The 7669-nt window shown below is 28.7% G+C and overlaps 1 long non-coding RNA gene across 1 annotated transcript; it reads left to right on the top strand.

The window, feature by feature from the left end:
* The first annotated feature begins 2703 nt into the window (after positions 1–2703).
* Positions 2704–3204, top strand: LOC107058700 (uncharacterized). Its single transcript, XR_001472242.1, has 2 exons — positions 2704–2859; positions 3100–3204. It is a non-coding gene; the product is annotated as an uncharacterized lncRNA (long non-coding RNA).
* The last annotated feature ends 4465 nt before the right edge of the window (positions 3205–7669 follow it).

Below are 7669 nucleotides of genomic sequence, written 5' to 3'. Positions count from 1 at the left end.
AAGTATAAGAACACAATATTGTTGGTTCATGATAATCCTCATAATATAAATGAGTTAGACAACAAAGTAGATAGTCACATGTGTGAAACTAGAAAGGACACTACAATTAACTAGCCACATAATAATCTAGAAAAGATACTACAATCAACTAAACAATATTCAATTTCTCAACTATATTTTCTATACAAAAAAATGTTTTCAAATTTATCAATACATGATATTTTTAAAACTATATATATATATATATATATCTTTGGGAGAAAATGGGGGCCCAAAAAAATGAAGGCCCCAAACGACTGCTTTAATGGCCTTATAGTCGAGACGGCTCTGCATGCAAGCAACAATATAAATTTTTTCAATAAAATACATACCTTTAAACTAAATTATAAAAATAGAAAAGACACTGAGACTGTTTTTTATCATTATTCACTCCAATTTTGTAGTAAAGAGAATTCATCAATTTTACAGATTGAATTTCTAGTAATAAAGATCTAAAATATTTTTTGAGAGAATAAAGAGATGGGGAAGGAACTTGATATTTTCGAAGAAAAAAAGTAATTGTGCTTCAAAATTAGGACTAAAAAGTGTAAATGGATGTGGTTACCAGCTGTCTTCACACAGTAAACAAAAATTAAACATGTGTATCTAAAAAAGGAAGTGTACACACGTGGTTGTAGGAATTGACAGTACAATATAATGTTTCTTACAATATTAGTGCACTTCGTCCTTAACTCGTAAGAGAAAGACCAATATTCGAACATCCATGAGTAAAATTAGTAACATGCAAAAATGAAATCCTACAAATAACATATTCAAAAATCAAAAAATCGAATAAATACCACCAAGAAATTGAAACAAATACTCATTAAAATTTGAAGGATAAAAATATGTATTTTACTATTATCACATATACAAGTAATTTTTGAAGAGAAAAGAAATGGATGCAGAAAAAGGGCAAAGGTTCACCAATTTCAATCTTGAAAGAAAAAGGGATAGAGATGGTTATACTTGTTGAATCTGTTTTAATCAAAAGATGGATATAATTTCAGCTCTTTACACATGGATATAAAATAACTATGTCCAATAAAAATAGAGCCAAATAAAGTCAAAAAATTTAAAGATTTTCATTGTATACTTTAGAAGATATTAGTAGTACTACGTGATGCAACATTTGGCCTAGCCTTATTTGGTTACGGACTTACGGTATAAATTACATTTTATTCATGTATAAAAAGTTGCATTAGTTTTACTATATTTGGTAGAAATTTTGTATTAGGTGGAAAAGTCAACATAACTTATACCATGTTTGGTTGGTAGGATTCTAAATATTGTATAAAAGTTATTCAGGTATTAATTTTATACGGTGTTTGGTTGTGTTTTTTATAGTCCTGCATAATTAATACCAACATAACTTATGAGGGAATCTATGTATAAGTTATGCAGAATAGAAGGTGGAATAAGTTATGCAGATATTTAGCTATATATGTATTAAAATAGTAAATTACACATTTACCCTTATTGATTTATTTTTAATTATTTTTTTTGAAAACTTTACCTAACTATACTATTTTCCTAACTTTTTTTACTTTTTTTTAATACACGAACTCTTTTTTTTTTTTTCTGTTTTCATTTGAATTCCAGATGTAATATATTATTAATATTACAAATTGAATTATATATATTTTGCTAGCACATATGTGTTAATCATATATTGGCGTTATATATTATTAAATATATTCCACTTATTTAATTAACATGTATTATTATTTTGTTTAGGATGTAAATTTATACATAATTCATATATTTGGTATATTAAAAATGTATAAACAATATATACACCATATTGATAGAATATTTACATTATATAAAATAGAATATTAATGTACTTAAATATATTAATAGTATTTTATTTTTATAAGCTATAAACATAAAAAACAACAAAATGAAAAAATAGCAGTTTCAATTAAGTATAGAGGAAGAATTTTTTTTCTTACTTTTTATTCAAAAAGAGGGAGAATTTATACTATTTTCCTACTTATTTATTTGTAATAATATATATTAATTTGCAATAAATTCAATATTTAATAGTTAATAATTTATGTATTGTGATCCCTACATAACTAAATAATACAAATATAACTAAATCTTGTATAACTAATATCTGCATGACTAAATTCTGCATAATTAATACATGCATAACTCTAACCAGTAACCAAACGACCCCAAAATATTGTAAAGTCCACTATAAATTTGGGTTTATTTTATTGAATATTGATTTGATGTTCCTTCTGTATGTTGTGTACACAATTTATATAGGTCTCACATTTTAGTTTACTTATTACCATTATCCCCTATAAGTTTTACAAATCTCCAAAATCCCTCATTTTCGCGCATCAAATTAGTGTATCTCACGCATCATATTAATGTATCAGCGCTGATATTATTGTATCTCGCGCATCAGATTAGTGTATCATGTATAAAATGTACATCAGATTAGTGTATCATGTATAAAATGTAATGTATCTTACTTAACGATTAATGTATCTCGCGCATCAGATTAATGTATCAACGCTTATATTATTGTATCCGTTTGAGGGATTTCTGTAATTATAAACTTTTAAGGAATAGATTGTAATTTTGCCTTAAAAGTATGTAATTTCTGTAATTTGCTCATTTATTTATTATTTTAGCGAACCACTTGTCCTTGGCTAAATCACATGTCCTTTGACTACTTTTTTTTCCTACTCTTCTAGATCTTTCTATTTTTTCATTCTCATTCTTCCATATTCCAATAATAATCTTCACTCAGAACCAAATGGGGCAAGAAAGTATTTGGAAAGAAGCAATCTTTTAGAAGAGGTATGTCACTTTAATATTACTTTAACTTTTCAAGATTCTTTTTCAATTGTTCCTGCAATTTTCAGGTATATATATGTTGATTAGTTGTTTTGATATGCATTTAATTTTCTTTTACCCTTTTGGGTTTGAAATAATTTCTATTTGGGCATCTATTGTTTGAGGTATTTAAAACTTTTGATTAAGGTTCACATATAAAGTTGTGATTGTCAAAGTTTTGATCTTGAGATTTGCGAATTGCAGGGACCAAATGGGTAAAAAGAAGATAATTGATTTTTCCCTTTCTTTGTGAAACTCGATTATGGGTTTCTGATGTTGAAGTGGAATGATTAAAAATTTTCAAATCAATTTTTTCTTTTAATTTTGTTTTCTATTTTTTAATTCTATGTGTGGATATGCTAACGCGCCACTGAAATCAAATAAGGGGGTAGCACTTAAAAGATGAGATATCGAAAACATTAATTTTATTACTTTGTTGTCATATCATGGTAAGGCAAACAGTAGTATTGTACTAAACGAAATATTAGTTGTACTGCCAGTTCCTATAACCAGTTCCTATAACCACGTTTGTATACTTTCTTTTTTAGATACACATATTTAACTTTTTATTCACTGTGTGAGGACAGTTGATAACCACATCCATTTACACTTTTAGGGGTCGTTTGGTGTGAAAGATAACTTAAAATAGTCCTAAGATTAAATTATAGTGCCACTTAATTTGTTGTTTGGTTGGCAAGTCTGGGATAACTTATCCCGGGATTAATAAATAGTACCGGGATAAGTTATCCCTTCCCATGGATGGTATAGTAATCCTGGGATAAGTTATCCCGGGATGAAATGACTAAATGACAAAAATGTCCCTTTAAACACTTTTTATACATTACTTTTCACATCCATGAAGGGTATTTTTGTAAACTTATATGTTGTTCTTAAGATTTATTACTTTGAATACAACAAACCAAACACTCAATAAAAAATAATCTTAGCATAACTTATCCCATCATAACTAATCTCATCATAACGTATTCCATCATAACTAATCTCATCATAACTTGAATTCAAACCAAACGACTCATTAGTCCTAATTCTCAAGCATGGTTACTTTTTTTCTTCAGAAATACCAAGTTCCTTCTCTATCTCTCTTTTCTCTCAAAAAGTATTTTAGATCTTACAAGAAATTCAATCTACAAAATTGATGATTTCTCTTTGCTACAAATAGGTCCTTTTCCGACGTTGTTCGAGAGCTCTTTTTCTTTTGTTTTCGTGCTGGTTAATTTTTTATTTTATTTTCTAAAAAAATTATGAAAATTTTATAGGTTCTCTATTTTAGAACGAATGGAAGGAGAATGATAAAAACAGCCTCAGTGTCTTTTCTATTTTTATAATTCAATTTAAATGTACTTATTTTATTGAAAAAGTTTATATTGCTGCTTCATGTCATTTTTATGACTTCTTATTATTTGATGTTTCTTGAATTTTGTATTTAGACATTCATTTTTAGAATAAATAATTTTGGCCACAATATTATAATCATGATTCATGCCTATTCACATTATGAACAAGTTTTATTTTGACCACAAAATATCCTTATTATAAGCATATTGAGATGACGAAATAGATGCATCTTGATTTCCTCCAACTCCTTACCTAATGCGAAGATGGAGTCCTCACTCCTGATCAAACCTATCAAAGCAAAAAATAAACTCTTACCAAATTCAATTATAATAAGCAATCGACAGATAACTGGTAAGTAAAGCTAAGGACTGGGTTCTCACTCTAAGACAGTACCAGTAATTTGAATTGTTCTCTCAAGCGAGTTGATTATCGGTATGCTTGCTTCGCTAGTAATGATAGATGATCAACAAGTCAAGCAAGAATTTCCCGCGATAAATGCGCGAATTGCACTGGTCATTGTGAGAAATGCTCTCTAAGCCAGTTAGTCAATGGAGGGACTGGGGCTCTAGGTATTTTCTTTCTTCTGACCGTAGAAAGAAACACTAAAAAGTCATTGCATAATATTAACTGAAAACATGAACTACCAATATCATTCTCAACATAACCACAAAATGTTTACCTGATTAAAAAAAAAAAATTGAAGTAGGTTAGATGATACATTAATAGACCCATAAAGTGATAAATTCTACTATAATTTGTTATCAAGAATGAGAAGTTCTTCCAACTAAGCAACAACTACTATGAATCTAATATCACTAGCAACTTGGCTTAGCATTTACTGATTTACTTGCGGTGCAAAAGGAAAAATGACCATATCACATTTAGAAAATTATGAAGAATGAAACTTATTAACTAATATAAAAGGTTTTTCTTCATATTTAAGGAATTAGGTTAATCAATTCAGACTTGATACTAGTTGATTGATATAGATTCACTAATTCGCTAAAACACAATACTAAGAGAAGCCAAATAAAACTGTAAGCACATTCAATGAAAATGTGTACCCCTAGAGGGACATTAATAAATTTTGAAATGTGAGAAATCATGGACCATTACAATCATAAACATTGTATAACTATTAAGCCTATATATTTCTCTACTCATGTCTAGGCTGCTAGATCAATTATCTTTAAACATATCAAGGACATAAGTAAGAAACTATTCGAAAACATGCAATTGATTGATTGAGTAATTTATTAGCTTAAAAGGTGAAATAAGAGATCCGTCAGCCTAAATACGAGAAGATTTTTCATTATATTTTCTATTTCGAAAATCAAAATTTTCTCTCAAGAATCTACTTTCCTTCAAATCCTACCTTAATTAGTCCAAAGACTTTCAGGATTGCTCCTAAGTTAAGAAAAACATGTTCCACACAGTAGCAAAGTACGTTACCTGAATAACTAACATCAACCAAAATTTAAAGATACATCAAAATCAAGAAATATAAAAGGTAAGCTATTGCAGCTCAGTAAGCAAACAAAAATATTAAAAATTGAAACATTATACCGTAAATAAATGAACTTTGAATTGTCATTCACATTTTCAAATCTCCTGACAAAATTCAAGAAACGTCAAATAGTAAGAAGCCATAAAAATGACATGCAAGCAACAATATAAACTTTTTCAATAAAATATGTATCTTTAAACTAAATTATAAAAATAGCAAAGGCATTGATGCTATTTTTATCATTTCCACTCCAATCGTCCTAACATAGAGGACCTATAAATTTTCAGAAAAATTAACTAGCATAAAATAAAAGAAAAAAAGTTGCTGAACAACGCCGAAAAAAGACCAATTTGTAGCAAAGAAAATTCATCAATTTTGCTGTTTGAGTTTCTAGCAACAAAGATCTAAAATATTTTTTGAGAGAAAAGAGAGATGGAGAAGGAACTTGGTAATTTTGAAGAAGAAAAAGTAACTGCCCTTGAAAGTAGGACTAAAAAGTGTAAATATATGTGGTTACCAGTTGTCCTCACACACTGAATAAAAAGTTAAACATGTGTATCTAAAAAAGGAAGTGTACACACGTAGTTATAGAAATTGATAGTGCAACTAATATTTCTTTTAATACAATACTACCGTGCACGGTTCGTCCTTTGCTTGTTGGCTTATATAAAAGGGTAAATTGATAACATCATTACTCTTTATGTACAAGTTGTGAGCCTACATCACCCAAAAATTCTATTTCTTTTCTTTCACTATCCATAACTTACATATTGTTGCTCTATCAGCTAAGCCTTACTTGGCCACCCCCGAAACAACTGTTCATGGCCATTATGAGGAAATCATTTACAAAGGAGATATATTAGTTATATTTACATATGAAAAATCGAGATTTGATTTAAAAAATCGAAAAAGTAAGTAATAAACTAATAAAAAGACGGAAACATAAGATAAACAACGCTTTTATACATCATTGTTTGCGACCCAAGATTCTATTTTCTCATCAATTTAATTTTCAATCACGTTTTTTTCTTTTCTTACCAACGAATAGATCTCTTTACTTGTATATATATTAAAAAATTTAAACTACTTTTTACAAAAATAAACAACCAAAGGTCAATTTTCACAATTTTTTTTTTTTTAGAAAAAGACAAACCTCCACGAAAAATATAATTTTGAAGAGTATAAATAAATAAAAAAGTATAGTAAGTAAATGTAACGATCCATTTGGTCGTTTTGAGTACTAGAGCTTTTTATTTCATAAAAGACTTTCCGATAGATTCTAAATGGGTATTTTGGACTATTCATAACTATATTGTGAAATAAATGGGGCAGTCTCAACATATCAGGTTTAAGGGTGAACTATTTATTCGAGCTTGTGTTGGATTCTCTCGGTCATGACCTGATGTCCATAGTTTTCGGACACAAATTACTTTATTTCATTTATTTCGGTGTCTTTGATACTCTTAGACTTAGTATTTAGAGATTAGATGTCCTTGATGTGATGACTTTTAGATTTTGGGGATAATATGTAATAGACTTTAGAGGTTTATTTGATTGGTTACTTTAATAAGTTTTGGAGCTTCCGCGTTATTGTTGTTATTCGTAGTTGAATTATTGGTATATGTTGGGGTTTAGATTCCTTGGTCTGCCCACTTAGGAGGTTAAGTGTGGGTGCCACAAGGACAAGTCTAGTAGAGTCTTGCGGATCGGTACGGGGACGCCTTTACTTTTCTTTGAGAGACTATATGACTTTAGGAAAATTTCATTCCTTCTTTCTTTAATGCTACTACATGAATCTAATTGGTATCTAGGTGATACAAATTGGTATCTGAACTTCTTCACTCTGTTTTACATATGGTTAGTAATAGAGTATTAGAAGTTGAAATAGCAATACTAGAAAGAAAAAAAAAA

Source organism: Solanum tuberosum, unplaced genomic scaffold, assembly GCF_000226075.1.
Source record: "Solanum tuberosum cultivar DM 1-3 516 R44 unplaced genomic scaffold, SolTub_3.0 scf00606, whole genome shotgun sequence".
NCBI lineage: Eukaryota > Viridiplantae > Streptophyta > Magnoliopsida > Solanales > Solanaceae > Solanum > Solanum tuberosum.
Note: the sequence above shows the minus strand (reverse complement) of the source record. Positions and strands in the feature narration are given on the sequence as shown.